Source organism: Hemiscyllium ocellatum, unplaced genomic scaffold, assembly GCF_020745735.1.
Source record: "Hemiscyllium ocellatum isolate sHemOce1 unplaced genomic scaffold, sHemOce1.pat.X.cur. scaffold_98_pat_ctg1, whole genome shotgun sequence".
NCBI lineage: Eukaryota > Metazoa > Chordata > Chondrichthyes > Orectolobiformes > Hemiscylliidae > Hemiscyllium > Hemiscyllium ocellatum.
In genome coordinates, this window is record NW_026869341.1 from 708,430 (window position 1) to 726,456 (window position 18,027).

Here is an 18,027-nt window from a genome sequence, read left to right on the forward strand (position 1 = left end):
GTGCAATATGCCTACGTCACTGAGACTTAATTCCACACTTAAAGCCAAATATACTGGATTTCATCAATGATTAAATATTAGATATAAGGAAAAAATTGTCTTAAAACAGGTCACTGCAAACTTAAAATAATTAGAAACTTCATATTGCTATCTGTAAAATGTAGAAATGAACATTAATGATTGGAGTCTAAAACAATTAGACATATCTTCATTTGTAATATTAATCCAATGATTTCTGTGAACATTCAAATGAGAAGGCATCAGATATTTCCTGTGAGTGTTGGATGAGGAATCATTGCTTGGTTCATGGATGTGTTGACCTGGAAAAACGATCCATTTTCCTTTGTAAAATTGGCACGAAGAAATAATGGTTTAAATTGAAATGTGAATCTCATGATATTTGTTGCTAAACTTAAACAGAATTATTGTGTGATGTTGGTCTAACAATGAATTGGTAATTTATTTTAGAATGCTGACACATTAAATGATTCAATATTTCCAAACGAGTTTGCTCTGATATCGATGACACAGTAATTAGTATCAGTGAGCTGAGAACTAGAATGCTGGCATGATGGTTTGGAAAATACATTCGATATGCAGTGATTATTGATCAGAACTGTTTGGTCATTCAACATTCTCAGATACTCCTGCAATCTTTACTTGCTGTCTCAGCTTTTCTTCTGTGGAAATACAATATATAATCCATTCAATTTTCCATGTCATCAATATTCAGTCATTTGTGTCAGCATTACAAAGAAAATAAATTGATAAGGAACATGGGTATTACAGCGAAATACAGTCAACAGCATTTATAGAGGAAATGTTTCAATCGTGTCTCTGAGTAAACACGTGAAAAGGTTTAATGGGGATCTGTTCACAATGTACTTAGCCATAATTACATTTTCTTAACATGATGACTGGAGGGAACTTATCAGAAAACTCGCCTATATTTAGGAATTCCTTCATCTCGATACATGTTACTATCAGCATCTTCAGTCACAAATAATGAAGTGTGATTATTGGCATGGGAACATGTGGTGTGTAAATTATAAGAAGGTATCTCTTGCATATCTTTGGGATGATGTGATAGCGTGATGTCTGCTGTGTTTACTTATCCTGAGAACAATATGATACTGACAAAAGGTTTTTCACTGAACAATTATCAGGTGGCCTTGAAGACCATCTTATGGCTTTATGTGCAGTGATCACTTTGATTTCAAGACCTTTGATATATTTTCCATGATTTGGAAAGTGATTAGATTACTTACAGTGTGGAAACAGGCCCTTTGGCCCAACATGTCCACACGGACCTACTGAAGCGCAACCCACCCAGACCCATTCCCCTACATTTACTCCTTCACCTAACACTATGGGCAATTTAGCATGGCCAATTCACCTAACCTGCACATTTTTGGATTGTGGGAGAAAAGCGGAGCACCCAGTGGAAACCCACGCAGACACGGGGAGAATGTGCAAGCTCTACACAGTCAGTCACCTGAGGCGGGCACTGAACCCGGGTCTCTGGCCCTGTGAGGCAGCAGTGCTAACAACTGTGCCACCGTGCCACCCAATGTTCAATAGTTTTGTGACAAATGTCTACATGTGGTCATTAGCTGGATTCAAAGCATTCAATGTGTTGGTGCAAAAACCCTTCATTGTTGACACTTTCAAGAGAGGTATATAATGCTCAGGCATTGGCTGGAAGTCAAGGTGTAAGAAAATTTGGGTCATCCTGGAACTGATTGATTCTCGCTGCTGTTTGACTTAGTTTGATTAATTTTGTGTTTGTCCTGATTTATCTGGCTGTAGGTGAATTTAGAATGTATAATTTCTGTCCAAGGGTCACCTCACATCACTGGAGAGTGAAAATATAGTTCACATACCGTGATAACAATGAATTGATAATTAAATCTTGTGTTTTAACAGATAAAATGATTTATGTTTTCCAGTAGGTGTTAGATATTGATTAGATATTTATTAAAATAGATAAACTGAGAATTGTAATCCTGTTGCAGGATTGTTGAATTGTTAAAAGGTACATATGTAGAGTGTTTTTGGAATGATTTGGTGGTGCCAGTGTTAGATTGGGCTGTACAAAGTTAAAAAAATCAAGCACCACCAGGTTATGAACCAACAGGTTTATTTTGAAGAACTAGCTTTCAGAGCGCTGCTCCTTCATCAGTTGGTTGAAGGAGCAGCACTCCGAAAGCTAGCGCTTCCAAATAAACCTCTTGGACCATAACCTGGTTTTGTGTGATTATTTAACTTTGTTTTTTGGAAGGAATTGTTTTTTTCATTCAAATATACAGGCTGTTCAAGAATTCTATCTAGCCTTCCATGGCTTTCTTTTAGAGACCACACATTTATAGATTACATTAGATTAGATTACTTACAGTGTGGAAACAGGCCCTTTGGCCCAACAAGTCCACACTGACCCTCCGAAGAGCAACCCACCCAGACTCATTTCCCTACATTTACCCCTTCACTACGGGCAATTTAGTATGGTCAATTCACCTAACCTGTCCATTTTTTGGACTGTGGGAGGAAACCGGAGCACCCGGAAGAAACCCACACAGACACGGGGGAGAATGTGCGAATTTCACACAGACAGTTGCCTGAGGTGGAAATTGAACCAGGGCCCCTGGCGCTGTGAGGCAGCAGTGCCACCATGCCACCCACAATTCATATAATTTTCACTGTAATCAGTATTTCAAATTTGCATTAGATTTAAGATGAAAATGAGGACCAATTAACGAGTGCTTCCATGAATGGAAAACACAGTAAATTGAATTTACAGAAGCAAATTCAAGTTTGATCCGAATAAGCAAATCAATACTTTGAATGGAAATGATCCGAAAATGTTTACATCTACATTTGAACTAAGTCAAATGATTCTTTTTTTGAAATAATTGGACTGAAAACCTGTTTGAAAACATGTACAAATCAGGACTATTGACAAGTCTTGCTGTTAGTGCTCTTGGCCAATCGTAATAAAGAATAAATACTACTTTGAGTAACAAGTATCATGTGTAATTGCTGGGCTGCAAAGTAAGAGGATAGCTCTTGTATTTATTGGCAAGAATTATAACTAAATGTTTACTGTGGTTACTGCACTCAGTAACAATAAGATCAAGATCAATGGCTGTTAGAATCCTTGGCCACTCGTAATGAAGAATAAACACTGCTGTGAGCAATACGTATCTTGGATAATTACAGAACAGAAATTTCAGAACACACTCATTGTATTTACTGGAGGGAATGATAATCAGATGCTTACTGTGGTGATTGATCTCAGGAACAATAAGACAGTTACTCAGATTATTCCACTGAACAGTAATTAAATGATCATGAGACCATTGTCTGGCTTTATGAATAGTGTTTTGTGTGAGCATTGATATCAATAACAATGCCATAGTATACAAGTCTACAGGCTAGGTGAGTTGGCCATGCTAAATTGCCCATAGTGTTCACGGATGTGTAGGTTAGGTGCATTAGTCAGGGGAAACGTCGAGTAATACAGTAAGGGAATGTGTCTGGGTGGGTTACTCTTCAGTGGGTCGGTGTGGACTTTAGATTACTTACAGTGTGGAAACAGGCCCTTCGGACAAGTCCACACCGACCCGCCGAAGCGCAACCCACCCATACCCATACCCTTATATTTACCCCTTACCTAACACTACGGGCAATTTAGCATGGCCAATTCACCTGTTGAGCCAAGTATCCTGTTACAACACTGTAGGGATTCTATGACTCTATGATTCTTTGATTTAGGAATAGATTGATAAGCGAGTGCTAAAGATACTATTTAAAGTCAATAAAATCTTTATGTTGAGTAGAATTGCTTAGCAAAATGCATTGAAGCCTTCATACACAAAGTGAGATAAGTGGAAGTAGTAAGGTATTTTGATTAAATAAAATGAATGTCATTAGTTAGATATTTTAAATTTGAAAAACTACAGTGTCCTCAAATCTAAAATTTAGAGACAATGTAATGTGATACATACATTTATTAATGACCTGAAGATAATAAATTGCAGATTCTGTGATTATTGGAATGAACAACAGACAGAGCAAATCCAAAATTGGATTGAAAAGCAATTCAAACTCTGCTTAGATATTTTCTAATCACCATTCTAAGCTGTTTTGGTGCATCTCTGTTGAAGATGGGAACTCAACGCACACTTCCTGGTCTCGTGGGAGACACTCTACTGGAGCTCCACAGGTTCCTTTCATTATGTTCCCACCAAGGAAGGGTGGGATTATAATTAATTGTGATTACTTAAATGAAAACTAACCAGTGTTCACTCCGATAATTGGGCTGGGAATTAATTCGACTGTTTCTATGCAATGGACTGAGAATGAAATGGTAATTCACAATAATGATGGTACTAAGTATATAGGCTCTTACGTAACAATCAATATCGTGACAATTGAAGGAAAAATAAATAGACATAGAATGCGCTTATTGTAAATTCATGAAAAATACAACTGCTGAATATGTTTAAAGCAATTTTTCTGATAACGAAAAGATAATTAGAATGCTTATCACCAAAAAAAATTCTTTCACTGTGACTATTCAGCTGCAGGCAGCTCCTCTTCCTGACACAAATGTACAACTTCCAACAATTCAAAATGTACTCTGATTGATAAAGGGAAGAACAAACACATGTACGTTTTTTTCTCGTGTTTACGAAAAAAGTCACAAATTTGAATTTTTTTACCTTTAAAATATTTAACCCTTGCTGAGATCAGAAATACAATAAACCTTCACGTTGAAGAAAAATATAATCAAATCAAATCAAAATATACATCGATATTCACAATAATTGGGAGAGTGAACACTGCAATATCTTTCCATCAGTTGATGTACTGAGCTATAATTCCACTTTTATATCCCTTACTGATCAGTTATTAGATATTAGCAATATCTAAATTATTAATATGCTGTCAGTGAACTGAATATCAAAGAGAAATCTCACACTGCTGTTTGAACATACAATGTTCTGGAATAAACAGTAATTATTGGCTAAATGTCATTAGATATCTCTTAATCGATGAGGCTATGGTTAGTTTGATTGTTGAAATAAGTGGCATTCAGATATTTCCAATGAGCATTGGATGGAAAGTCACTCTTTTTGGTATAGATGTGAAAAAAATGTTTTATTGGAGTATTGGCAATAAGAAATGTAGGACTAAATTATGATGTGCATCTCACCTTAATGAATATTTTCAAGTTTTCTCAAAGGTTTCTAGTCCAATCATCAGTTTAAAAGTGGTCATTTTCGTTCAGCAGATCAGTAACTGCAAACATTTTCAACACATCTTCATCAAATCTGATAATTCAGAAAAAATACCAAAGCATTACCTGTGTAAATGTCAAACTATATCTTTAGATTAGAGTCAAGTTCATTCTCTACTTACTTTATTCCTATTTTTGACACCAGTGACTAAATATTGATTAGATTAAATGTCATATGTGTTAGACATGAGTTTTCTCTCAACGATCTGTGCAACACAGGAATGGGCCCTTTGGCCCATAACGTTGTGCTGAACATAATGCAAAATAAACTCACCCCTTCTGTCCACATCCTTCCAAATTATCTAAATGAACATTTAAAAAAGCCCTAATGTATCTGCCTCTACCACCAACCCTGGAAATTCATTCCAGACACCTACCACTCCCTTTGTAAAAAACAAATTGCCCCTCACATGCTCCTTGAACTGTCTCCCCTAACCTTAAACGCATGTCACATACTTTTGACGTTTCAACTCTGGGAAAACCATTTTGACTGTCAGCCCTATTTCCGTATCTCCTGATTGAATAGACTTGCATCAATTCTTCCTCCATCCTCCGCTACTCCACAAAAAAGCAACCTGAGTTTTTCTCACGTCTCCAAATCCAGGCAGCATCCTGGTAAATGCCCTCTGTATGCTCTCCAAAGCCACCATACCCGTCCTATAATGTGGCGAATAGGAGTGAATACAATACTTTAAGTATGCCTTAACCAAAGTCTTATAAAGTTGCAACATGCCATCCTGACTCTTGTAATCAGTTCCCTGACCAATAAAGGCAAGCATGCCATTTACCTTCCTGACCACCCTATCTACTTGCATGGTCACTTTCAGGGAGCCATGGTCTTGAACGCCAAGATCCCTTTGAACAACAAAGCTGTTCAGGGCCCTGCCATTACCTACTTTTCCTTAATATTTGAGCTCCCAAAGTGAAACACCTCACTGTTGTATGGATTAAACTTTGCCTTTAATTTCTCTGCCCATATCTGCAATTTATCTTTTTCCTGCTGCATTCTTTGACAACCCTCTACATTATCCACAGCTGCACTGAACTTTGTATCGTCTGCAAACTTATTAACTCACCAAATTAGATTTTAATCCATGTCACTTATATATATTTGTCCCGCAAACAGAAGGGTTCCAGTGCAGATCCCTGTGGGAAAAAGACAGAAAATGAGGAAAATGCAGAATTCTTGAATAAATGAGGTTTCTTTCAATGACAAAACTATTCTGATGAATAATCTCTGAAGGTGTGATTTTTGTTTTGAAATTAACCCAATATTTTAATTCTCAGTTTACTGATCTTATTGAATATCTAGTACAAACTGCTGTGAAAATATTGAATCGTTTTAAGTGTTTAGTTCCAACATTAATTATTCTTTAATTGTAATTTCAATTATCACACCATCATGAGAGTTGAATCTATTATTTCTTAGTGCCAGTATCATGATGAAATATTTACACTCGTTTCAGGTCAACACACCTGCAATCAAGCAAAGTTTTCTCACCCAACACTCATAGTAACTATCTCATTCTCTTTCATTTGAATTCTCATTTTAATTAAATGGTCATTAATCAGTCTTATCAATTAAGAGATGACTAACTAGTTTTCACATCAATATTTCAGTTCTTTCCAACATATTGTACAATTACATTGCAGTAAGGGTTTCTCATCATTCTTAAATTTGTTATCAGCTATTTTTGTGTCTGATTTCCAGTATCCACAGTTTTTTGCGTCCTTGTATTAATTGTATTTCATTTCAATGCTAACATTTCTATATTTCTAATTATTACAATAAGAGCTAAGTATTTTTCATGTTAAACATTGTATTAATTTCACGTGTTTCTTGTGTATACAAACCAGAATTAACAAATGTTTGCTCTATTCTTTTACAATAAATCTTGAATTCTTAGAAATCACAATTTTGTGAAAATGAGGGAAATTATCTTTCGATTAATAGTCACATTGAATGACTAATGCTTTACTTCCAAGTCATGAGCATTACAAAGCAGTTTAATTTTGAGTACATAAATGACTGCTTCAAACATATTTAATTACTTGATTATCATGAGATTTATATTTGTTTAAGATCATTGTCGCTTCGTTCCAACATTTTTATGAATTACTAATTCCTTTTATCAGTCCATTACACACTGGAATTGTCGAATACAACCCAGTCTGATTATCACAATAAATATTTGAGCAGTTTTCCCTGTGAGTAACCACAGTAAGTATGTGATTATAGTCCTGCCCTTCTTGCATAGGGACATTATGTAGGGCTCTGGTAATGTCTGTACTGAAAGACCAGGAGGTATGGATTCAATTCTAAACTTCAACAGAGATGTGTCAAAGCACATCAGAGTTGATTAGAAAATATCTAAGTGTCTACTGAATTATTTTTCAATCCAACATTTTCTCAACTTGTATCCGTTGTTCATTGTAATGTTAACAATGTCTTGAATTTATTTGCTTCCGTTCACTGACTAAACTATGAATGTTATTATGCTGCTTCTAAGTACCTCTCAACTTTTAATAACTTTGCAGTCATAAAGATTCTACAGTGTAAATTACATTTAAGGTAAGGAGGAAAGATTTAAAAGGGATCTGAGGGGCAACTTTTTTCACAAAGTGTGTTTGGCTCACATGGAATGAGCTGTGAGAGGAAAGGCGGTGGCTGGTACAATTATAACATCTAAAAGACTTTTGGACAGTTACATGGATAGAAAACGTCCAGAAGGATATGGAACAAACACAGGAAAATGGGGCTAGTTTAGTTTAGGGAACCTGGCCGGGCTGCCTGATTGGCCTGTTGCCGTGCTGTATCAAGCTAGCATTGTACAATTCAAACTTGACTGCGATGGATAAAGGAGGGAACAAACGGGTGTTGATTCTATTTTGCGTCTATAAAAAAGTGACATGAATTTTAAATAATTTTGTCACAAGAAATAGTTCACTCTTATTGTGATCAGAAATACAATGCATGTGAGCATTGAAGTCAAATATAATTAAAACAATTCAACTGTGTTTATATGGTTAAAATAAAAATTGATATTCACAATCATTGTGCGTTTGTACACTGCCATATCTTCACATTACTTCATGTACTGAGCCATTATTGCATTTACTGAGCATAAATATACCCCCGACTGAACGGAAAAATAATTAGATGTTAGCAACACTTAGATTTTCAAAATCTATCATTGCACCGTGAAGAAGGAGAAATTGATGTAATTTTATCCTGATCGATGATCCAACATTTGTGTCTGAATCAGGAAGAGAGTAAGGAGATAACCAAAGTGAATATCAGAGTGACCACAAGATACAGTCCATGACATTTGATAGAAAAAGGAATTTGCATAATTCCATGGTTATTGAACGTTAATAATTAATTCCCTCCGCAGCTACTGAAACAGTCCAAGTCCAAGTACAACAAGATCTGGACAATATCCAGGTTTGGGCTGATAAGGGGCAAGTAACATACATCCCACACAAATGCAGGCAATGACCATCACGTATAAGAAATAATCTAACCACCATCCCTTGACATTCGCTGGTGTTGCCATCATTGAACACCCACTATCAACATCCTGGGAATAATCATTGATCAGAAACTGAATTGGTCTCAGCACAAAAACACGGTGGCTACAAGAGTAATTCAACTGCTGTCTCCTGAAAGCCTGTCCAACATCTACCAGACACAAGTCAGGAGTGTGATGGAATACTCCCCACTTGCATGGATAGTGCTGCCCTAACAACACTCAAGAAACTTGATACCATACGAAACAAAGCAGCCCGCTTGATTGGCACAGCATCCACAAGTATCCACCCCCCACACCCCCACCACCACTGATGCTCCGTAGCATCAGTGTATACTATCTACAAGATGCATTGCAGGAAATCACGAACCAGCACCTTTCAAACCCATGGCCACTTCCATCGAGAAGGACAAGAGCAGCAGCTAGATGGAAAGACAACTATCTTCAAGTTCCCCGATAAGGTACTAATCACCCTGAATTGGAAATATATAGCTGTTCCTTCACTGTCGCTGGGTCAAAATCCTGGAAATCCCCACCCCAAGGTATTACATAGAACATAGAAAAATACAGCACAGTACAGGCCCTTCGGCCCCTGATGTTGCGCCGACCAAAGCCTACCTAACCTACACTCGCCCAATAACCTCCATATGCTTATCCAATGCCCGCTTAAATGACCATAAAGAGGGAGAGTCCACCACTGCTACTGGCAGGGCATTCTATGAACTCACAACCCGCTGAGTAAAGAATCTACCCCTAACATCTGTCCTATACCTACCACCCCTTAATTTAAAGCTGTGTCCCCTAGTAACAGCTGACTCCATTAGCGGAAAAAGGTTCTCACTGTCAACCCTATCTAAACCCCTAATCATCTTGTACACCTCTATCAAATCTCCCCTAAACCTTCTTTTCTCCAATGAGAACAGACCCAAGTGCCTCAGCCTTTCCTCACAGTTTTGTGCTGTATACCCACAGCAGGTAGAATGCAGCGGCTCAAGAAAACAGCTCACCACCAATTTCTCAAGGGCAACTAGGGACGGGCAATAAATGCTGGGCCCAGCCAGTGACACCCACATCACATCAAATAAATATTATTATAATGTCTGCAAGATCAAAACAGCTCCACGCTGTCCTAGCTGCAATCTCTGCCCCTTATTGAAAAAGATAAAAGAATCTGACCTTGCTCAACTTTCTCATCAAAACCAAGTACAGTATTCACCCCAGCCCTCTCTTATATGAACCAGCAGCATTTCCACCACCAACAGTAGATCCTCTTAAAATATTTTGTCAGTAACTTTTAATTAACTGGTTACTACAATTACAATGCAATCTGTACAAACAGATTAAATACCTTTTATGCAACAACAAATTTTGTAACAACTTTTCTCGATCTCTGTCATTCTTTTTAGTTCGATGAGGTGGGGAGGGATGGAAACACGACAGTGATGTAAGATATATGTAATACAGTGAGACAGGAAAGCTAGTATGGCTCATGTTGACTCTTAGACCCCACACAGTGAAGCAACACATTCACTGCATAATAAACATAACATAACATTTCAACCCCACTCACACCCGGCGTGACAGAAATAAAATGTGGATCGGTTGGACAGGATAGGTTTGTTACAGTTAGAGTTTGGGAGAGTGAGGGGTGACATGACTGAAGTATCTAACATCCTGAATGGTTTGATAAGGTGGATGTGGAAATGATGTTTCCACTTGTGGGTCATTCCTGAACGAGAGGGAACTGCTTTAAAATTGGGTTCACCCTTTCAGGACAGCGATGATGATATTTGTTTCCCATCAGAGGGCTGTGCAAAGTTGGAATTCACTGCCCCAGAAGGTGGGCTCACTGAGTATTTTAAGACACAAATTGATAGATTCTTGTTAAGGGACGTTGGCGGAAGATGGAATACAAATCACTAACAGATCAGGCCTGGTCTTATTGAATGGTGGAGCAGGCTCGAGGGGCCGAATGGTCACCTTCTGCTTCTCTCTCACATGATCCCCGGACTGAGAGCTTTGTTTAAAATTCATTCACTGGATGTAGGTGCCACTGGCTGTGGGCAACATTATTCCCCAGAGGGCAAATAAGAGCCAACCACATTGCTGTGGGTCAGGAGTCACATGTAGGCCAGACCAGGTCAGGATGGCAGCTTCCTTCCCTAAAGGACACCAGTGATCCAGATGGATTTTTCCTGACAATCGAGAATATTTTCATCAATAGACTCATAATTCTGGATGATTATTAAATTCAAGTTCCACGTCTGTCGTGGTGGGATTCGAATGAGGGTCCCCAGAATATTCACTGGGTCTCTGCATTAACAGTTCAGCAATGATACCACAGGACTGTTCCCGAGCTACAAAGGGTGGGAACCAAAACCTTGATCAAACAGGGAGAATTAAGGAGCGTTGATGGGAATGGGGGAACAGAATGACCAAGTTTAGGTTCAAGGCAACTGAAACTAAAGCCACCAACAGGGAGGAGAACAAAGTAAGAAACCCTCACACAGCTGGAATTGGATAAGTGCAGATACCCCAGGGAGGTGTGGAACTACACAGGGAGGACAGGGTGAAGGTCCGGGTAGGGTTAAAAGCAGTGAACCAAATTTTGAAAATATCTTTCTGAACATAATGTAGATCACGTTAAAACTGAGGTAGTGTCTGACACAACTTGCTGCAAGGACACAGACAGTAGAATCTGAAGTGATCATGAGGTAATGGAGGTAGAATGTGGGAGACAAGCTGGGACTGTATTGGAGTAGTCACGGTGAGAGGGAACAAATGCTGGATGCAGGGTTTCAGCAGCTGATGGACTGATGCTGAGGTGAGCCATCGGAAACTGAGCAAGTGAGCACCATCTAATAGGACAGAGAAACTGATCCATCAGCCTGAAACTGACTGACCACGTGGCTGTCAGTGACTCCAACACAAGTGAATGGAAACATTGCTCAGAGCCTGTTTCTGTAACATTCAACACAACCAGGAAATAAAAAAAGAATAATTAGCTGAAAACAAGGCAACTGCTCTGTTAGAGTCTAAACTATTCAATGTTCAGTTATTCAACATTATTGATTCACAGAATATTCTAACCTGCACAATCACAGTAAAAGGGGAAAGTAAACAACATTCTTGGCAAAGACATAATGAAACAACTGCTTGTATAAAACAGCTGAGAACAAAGGGGCTAAATTCTCCACAAACTGACAAACACAGGTACCATCGGTTTATAGATAGACAATGAAATTCTTCAGAAAAACCCTTCCCTGCCGATGGTGTGTGAACTGCCACTTATTTCCTTTGAAAAGAGTCTCTGTTTCCCCTCAGAAAAGCAGGTGTGTCGCGCACTTACAGACTGACTTACAGACAAAGGAAACCTGATCTGAGACTCGCAGGTTAATGAAGCTATTAGTGACAGCCCATTGCACACAACAAGAGCTTAGACCACAACAGATTCTAGTGAAACCAACAATGCAATGAAAAAAGTGAATTAGTCTTTATAATCATGCAGCCTCTCTCAATCAAATAATCCCAGTCAACTTCCAAACATTTTTAAACTATTAATACCAATGTATACAGATTTATTTCCTTCCCTAATTTCCTCCAAAATTATATCTAATTATTCTCTTCAAAGTACATTTTAAATGGTCAATTCATAATCACAATTCATTTCCAATTATTCTTAGAGCAAAACAACTTGCAAACTAAAATTGTTTTCATGTTAATAATGACACTGGAAACTTTGTTATGTAGTTTACCCATATTTCCAAATATTGTTTTGGTTCATTATTGTAGTGAAGCTAAAATTAAAGTCTATTTATTTTTTCTGATATCCTTCCATTACTTTATTCCCTAATAACAATGCCCATGGTGTAATGGGTGACAAGCATTAAAATAAAATCGAATTTTCATTGCAAGAACTGGTACAAATGATCACATATTATTCAGTTCATTCATTGTCGTTGATGTTAAGAGTTATTTTCACTGTATGATCATGTTAAATTCACTTAAATAATCACAGTACAATTCTCACCTCTATAGATCTGTAAAGTGAATGTCAAGTTATAAATATTTCAAGTAAAACCAAATTCACATTTTGTTCTGTGTTATTCCTGGAAGGACAGAATGTGTTCCATTATTATGGGGAACAGGAACAAGTGAAGGTGGTGCCTCTCAGACGTGAGGCCTTAAAGCCAAAGGGCCAGCTGGCAGTCACAGTGGGGGATGTACCTAGTGCCCCGCTCTCCTCAGAAGGCAGTGAGGATGGTGACACTGGATAGAACAGGTTAGATGGTGAAGCGCCCACGTATGGACAGAGGGACGGCAATGGGTGGGATGATCCACCACCCTGTAAGGCCCAGAAGGCCGTGTCCGTGGCACCGCTCGGCATCAAAGCTCAACGTGGCTAGACAGTAGGGAGCAACAAAGGGAACTGACAGAAACCAAACCTGAACCGTTTACCCGGCTGAACGACAGGTGTTGGTGAATGACCACCCAGCCTGATAGAGAAATGGTATTAATGGGCCTTATTGAGACAATATGGATGAATTAATTGAGGTACACAGTCTCACCGATGATGGTGTCAGCCAAGATCTCTCAGGCCAAGATACCCTGACGTGTACAGCAGAAGCTGTCCCTGCAATGAGAGGGTGGGTGTGTGAGCCAGTTCCCCCCCAGTGCACAGCTGACCAGTGCCTCCAGGCATTTACAGATATTGCAGGGACACACTGGGGAGGGGACAGGCTGAATGGTCTAAAATAACCTTGGTGACTCATGGAGCCAAGGGTAATATCAAGAATCATACAGAGAGGAAGCCTGTGGTGTGTAAGGAACACGGGGAATTACCAAACCCCAAAGTGTGATGATGAAATAGGTTTGATGTGTTTAAAAGATGACATGGGACCCCATTTAACTGTAATTATAAACATGGGACTCCCAGTGGGAGATAATTCTAACCAAATGGTGAATTGGTCATGAGAGCTGAGGCAAACGCAGAAACACAGAAGAATAGATTCAATACAGGGAGGGTAATCAGACCCACAATGTTACAAGGGAAGCAGGAAAGGGCACATAGCCAAGGAACGTAGGCAGAGAGAGGGAGATAGATGTTCACATTGTGTGTGGCCTGTGTTCACGTAGGCACATGCAGAGCCCATGAATATTTATTGATGCTGTGTTTGCTGTATTAATAAATATTAATACAGGAGCAGCTATATCAGTTACCGATATGGATTTGCCCCCACCCTCTCAATTACTAAAATGAGAGCATTTGGAGAGGGAATCGAGGAAGCTGGATAAAATAATCCGATGCAGATCACCGATATGGGAAAATATACTCAGATATGGGAGTGTGAAACTGAGGAAGGGACCATTCTGGGAGTTGCCATTTTAGAACAGTTCGGAGCAACTATTGATGTAGAGACCTGAACTGTAATATGGGAACAACCTGGACAGGCCTGAGACAGGAAGCAAAGGAGAGGCGACATCTCCAGAGTAGTTACCTTGCAGGGAGACTGGAACAGTCAGGGAATCTGGGGAGTTATAGCTAGGACCCAAACAGCAGTGTGGGGAACTCAAACAGGAATGTGCATTATTATCTGTGGATCCTGTAAAGATCGAGGGCCCTCTCACTCCCCACACACACAGGATCCCATTAAAGCTGGGGCTGAGGAGGCAGTCATTGTGACAGTAACAGATTGAGAGAAGCAGGGAACAGTCAGACCGACAGTATCCCAGACTAATTCACTGAATCCAGACGGCTCATCCCACCTCACTATTGATTATACCTCCCTCAGTAAATCCGCCTCTAAAGAGTATCCTACAGTAGCGAACCACACCACTGTATTTAATGGATTGAAATCGCAACAGGATATAGTCTCAGCCCTTGATATTGTGAATGGGTTCTGGTCCATAATGGCAGAATAAGCTGATGTTTACTATCAAAGTAAAACAGTACACCTGGATCCAGTTATCTCAGGGATCCCATAATATTCCAGTATATCCCACCGATATATGGCTGATGGAGTTAGTCTATTTAATCTTACCAACACCTCATTACCTCAGTTGGTGAGAAAGAACATATCCAAATATTAAACATAGTATTGTGTCAGTTCAGGCAGGCCGGGCTTAAAATTAACCCACAGAGAGTGCAACTGGGAAGGTAAGTAGAGGCGTACCTGGGACATCATATCAGGGAGATCAAATCAGGAAGGCAGAGGGGATAATCCCATTGGAACAAAAGACCATGATTTTAAAACTATCCATCTGCACATCGCGAAAGGGTAAGGCAAACTTTAGATTGTTTAATTATTGGAGGCCTTTTGTGGAGGCCAGGAATGGCAGAACCATCACAAGCCCTGACAGAAGCACGGACATTAGCCAGGGGTCAGGGAGTCAGCATATACACAGACAGTCAGCATGCCTTTGGTATTGTTCATGACCATGTGTTGGTCTGGGCTCGGTGAGGGTACATCACCTTGTCTGGGGGCCACAGAGAGCATGAGGAACCGGTCAGAGAGTTAGTGGAAGCAGCTAACTTTCCCAATGAAGCAACAATAATAAAGATTAGAGCTCACAGGAAAGTAGAAACCCCACACCAACAGGGCAGTGAGTATGTGGATAAGGCAGGTAAAATACTGACTGAAACAGTGCAGACATTTGAGGAGATGGCAGTGGCAGGAGCTGCAGAAGTGAGAGAGGAAGGTTTAAAGATATTCCCAGAAACAGTCCCACAACAGGAGAAAGAGGAATGGGAAAATGGTGGGGCAGTAATAGGACAAGACAGAGTCTGGATGATCCAGCAGTGCCACCACACTGTATAAGACAAACATTATTAAAACCATATCATGGGTCAGGCCATATTTAGCAGGATACAATGCAATATCAGATGCTCCACGACAGGGGGAGACCTTGAACAGGGAGAGATAAAGCAAGGTTTTGTCGAAGGTGTGTAGTGTGTTCACAGTGTGAGCCAGGGAAAGCAATCAGGATAAAATGGAGGCAGCAGCAGGGACCCAGGGGCCCATGGGAACAATTACAGATGGATTTGACACAGACACCCATCCCAATCCCAGGGAAGGAGATCCTGCTGGGTCTTAATAAACAGGTTTACACAGTGGGTGGAAGCATTCCCCTGCAGATTCTGGCCAAGGGACACATGTTACAGGGAACATAGTTAAACAGCTCTGTGCCCTGTTTGGTACTGAACAGAAACCCCATCTCCCATCCCACCCCCAGAGCTCAGGGACAGCAGAAGGAATGAAGCAGACACTGAAAGCTAGCCTGACTAAGTCCCTCCCAGAGACAGGCAGAGATGGGTTAGAGTACTCCCCACCATCCTAATTAAATTAACATCAACCCCAGCAAAGGGAACAAGGCAGTGCCCCTTTGTATTAGTGACCGGACGGACTACGCAGGTGCCACAGGGTGTGGCATTGGGAGCGCCCGAGATGTCCAATGGCAAGGATAGCGTTAAACAATTCTTGAATGAACTGGCAAAGCAACTGCAAGAGCTGAGAGGGGAAGTTGCAGAGGGACAGCGAATCAGAAACTGGGAAAGGGAGCACAGAAATATCCGAGCTAACATTCCAAACCCAGGAGATCGGGTCGGGAGAAAATATTACCGGAAAGCATGAAGGAAACCCAGCTGTACTTGGCTGGGGAAGCCACAGAGTTCTCGAGAGGGAGCTCTCCCACCATGCTTAAATGAGGAGCGTTGCATAAAGGTCACCGCGCTGCTAAACTCAGGCTCCTCTTTGATACTTCTCCCAGCAACAGTTGTGCAGGGACATGTTGCTGGCTGGAGGTCTGTGGCCAGTGCATCTGTTCCACAAGGATCAGAACTGGGACATCTGTTGTTTGCAACATATATCAGTGATTAGCAAGAAAATGTAAACAACTTAATTAGCAAGTTTGTAGATGGTACAATTGATGAAGCTGTGAACAGTGAAGAATGTTGTCAAAGGACACAGCAAGAAAGATCAGTTAGAAGGTTATACGGAGAAAATACAGATATATCTGATTTGGACAAATGTGTGGTGATGCATTTTGGGAGGCACATTGCAAGAGGAATGAATACACTAAACGGAAAAGCCCTGAGCAGCATTGATATACAGAGGGATCTTCAGGTGCACGTTCACAGCTCCCTGAAAGTGGTGAATGAGGTGGATGGCAGGCTTGCCTTCTTCTGTCAGGGGAGTGAATATAAAACTGTCATTAGGCCACCTTTGGGGTATTGTGTGCCGTTTTGATCACCACATAAGGAGGGTGTGGAGGCTTTGGAGAGGTTGAAAACAGGTTTACCAGGATGTTGTCTGGATTGGGAGAGGTTGGAACATCTTGGGTTGTTGTCACTAGAAAGTCAGTGGCTGCGGGGTGAACCAAGAGGCACAGAGTGAATAATCTGACTCTTTTACCAAGGTGGAAACGACAAATTCTAGAGGCCATAGGTTTAAGGGGAGAGGGGGGACGTTTAAAGGAAATGAAAACCAAAACAACAGCAGATGCTGTAAACCAGAAACAAAAACATTTTTGTGAAAAGTTCAGCAGGTCTAGCTGTGAAGAGAAATCAGTGATAATGTTTCTGAGGAAGGGTGACCAGACCCGAAACATTAACTGATTTTTCTTCACAGATGCTGCATGACCTGCTGAGCATTTCCAACAATGTCTGTGCAAGTTTAAAGGAAGTTGTGTCAGGCAAGTTTCTTATGCAGAAGGTGGTCAGTGACTAGAATGTACTTGCCTGAGAGATGGTAAAAGCAGAAACAATCACCATGTTTAAGGGGCATTTGGGCAGACACATAAGCAGGCATGGGGTGGCAGGGATATGGATCATATACAGGCAGATGGAATTAGTTTGGAATGGTATCATGATCCGTACAGACATAGTGGGCCGATTATCCCAGTGCTGTCCTGTTCTGTTTTCCAGGGTGTAGAATGTGTGGAGCGAGAGATAATATTTTGAGTGCAATATGTCTCTTCTTTAGAACACACAGTAAGTTGATGCATTTTGAGAGAAGCAGTGTAGAAAGGGAATATATATTTGATTGGAACAGACACAGGGAGCAGGACAGCAGGATGGGGGCCAATGTGTACAAATCATTAAAGGAGAGAGAACATAAAGTGTTTTGAGTAAACGTATAGGATACTGGGCTTCATTAATAGAGGGAATGATAACAAACTCATGGAATAGATGCTGACCAT

At 40.2% G+C, this 18,027-nt stretch overlaps 1 long non-coding RNA gene across 1 annotated transcript in view; it reads right to left on the minus strand.

Moving 5' to 3' along the window:
- Positions 1–236: 236 nt before the first annotated feature.
- The window catches only part of LOC132814961 (uncharacterized), a 38,995-nt gene continuing 21,204 nt past the window's right edge, over positions 237–18,027 (minus strand). Inside the window, exons 2-3 of the long non-coding RNA XR_009644607.1 lie at positions 6,376–6,445; positions 237–320 (exon numbers count right to left, since the gene is read on the minus strand). This is a non-coding gene — a long non-coding RNA (uncharacterized LOC132814961). The remainder of the gene's footprint in view (positions 321–6,375; positions 6,446–18,027) is intronic.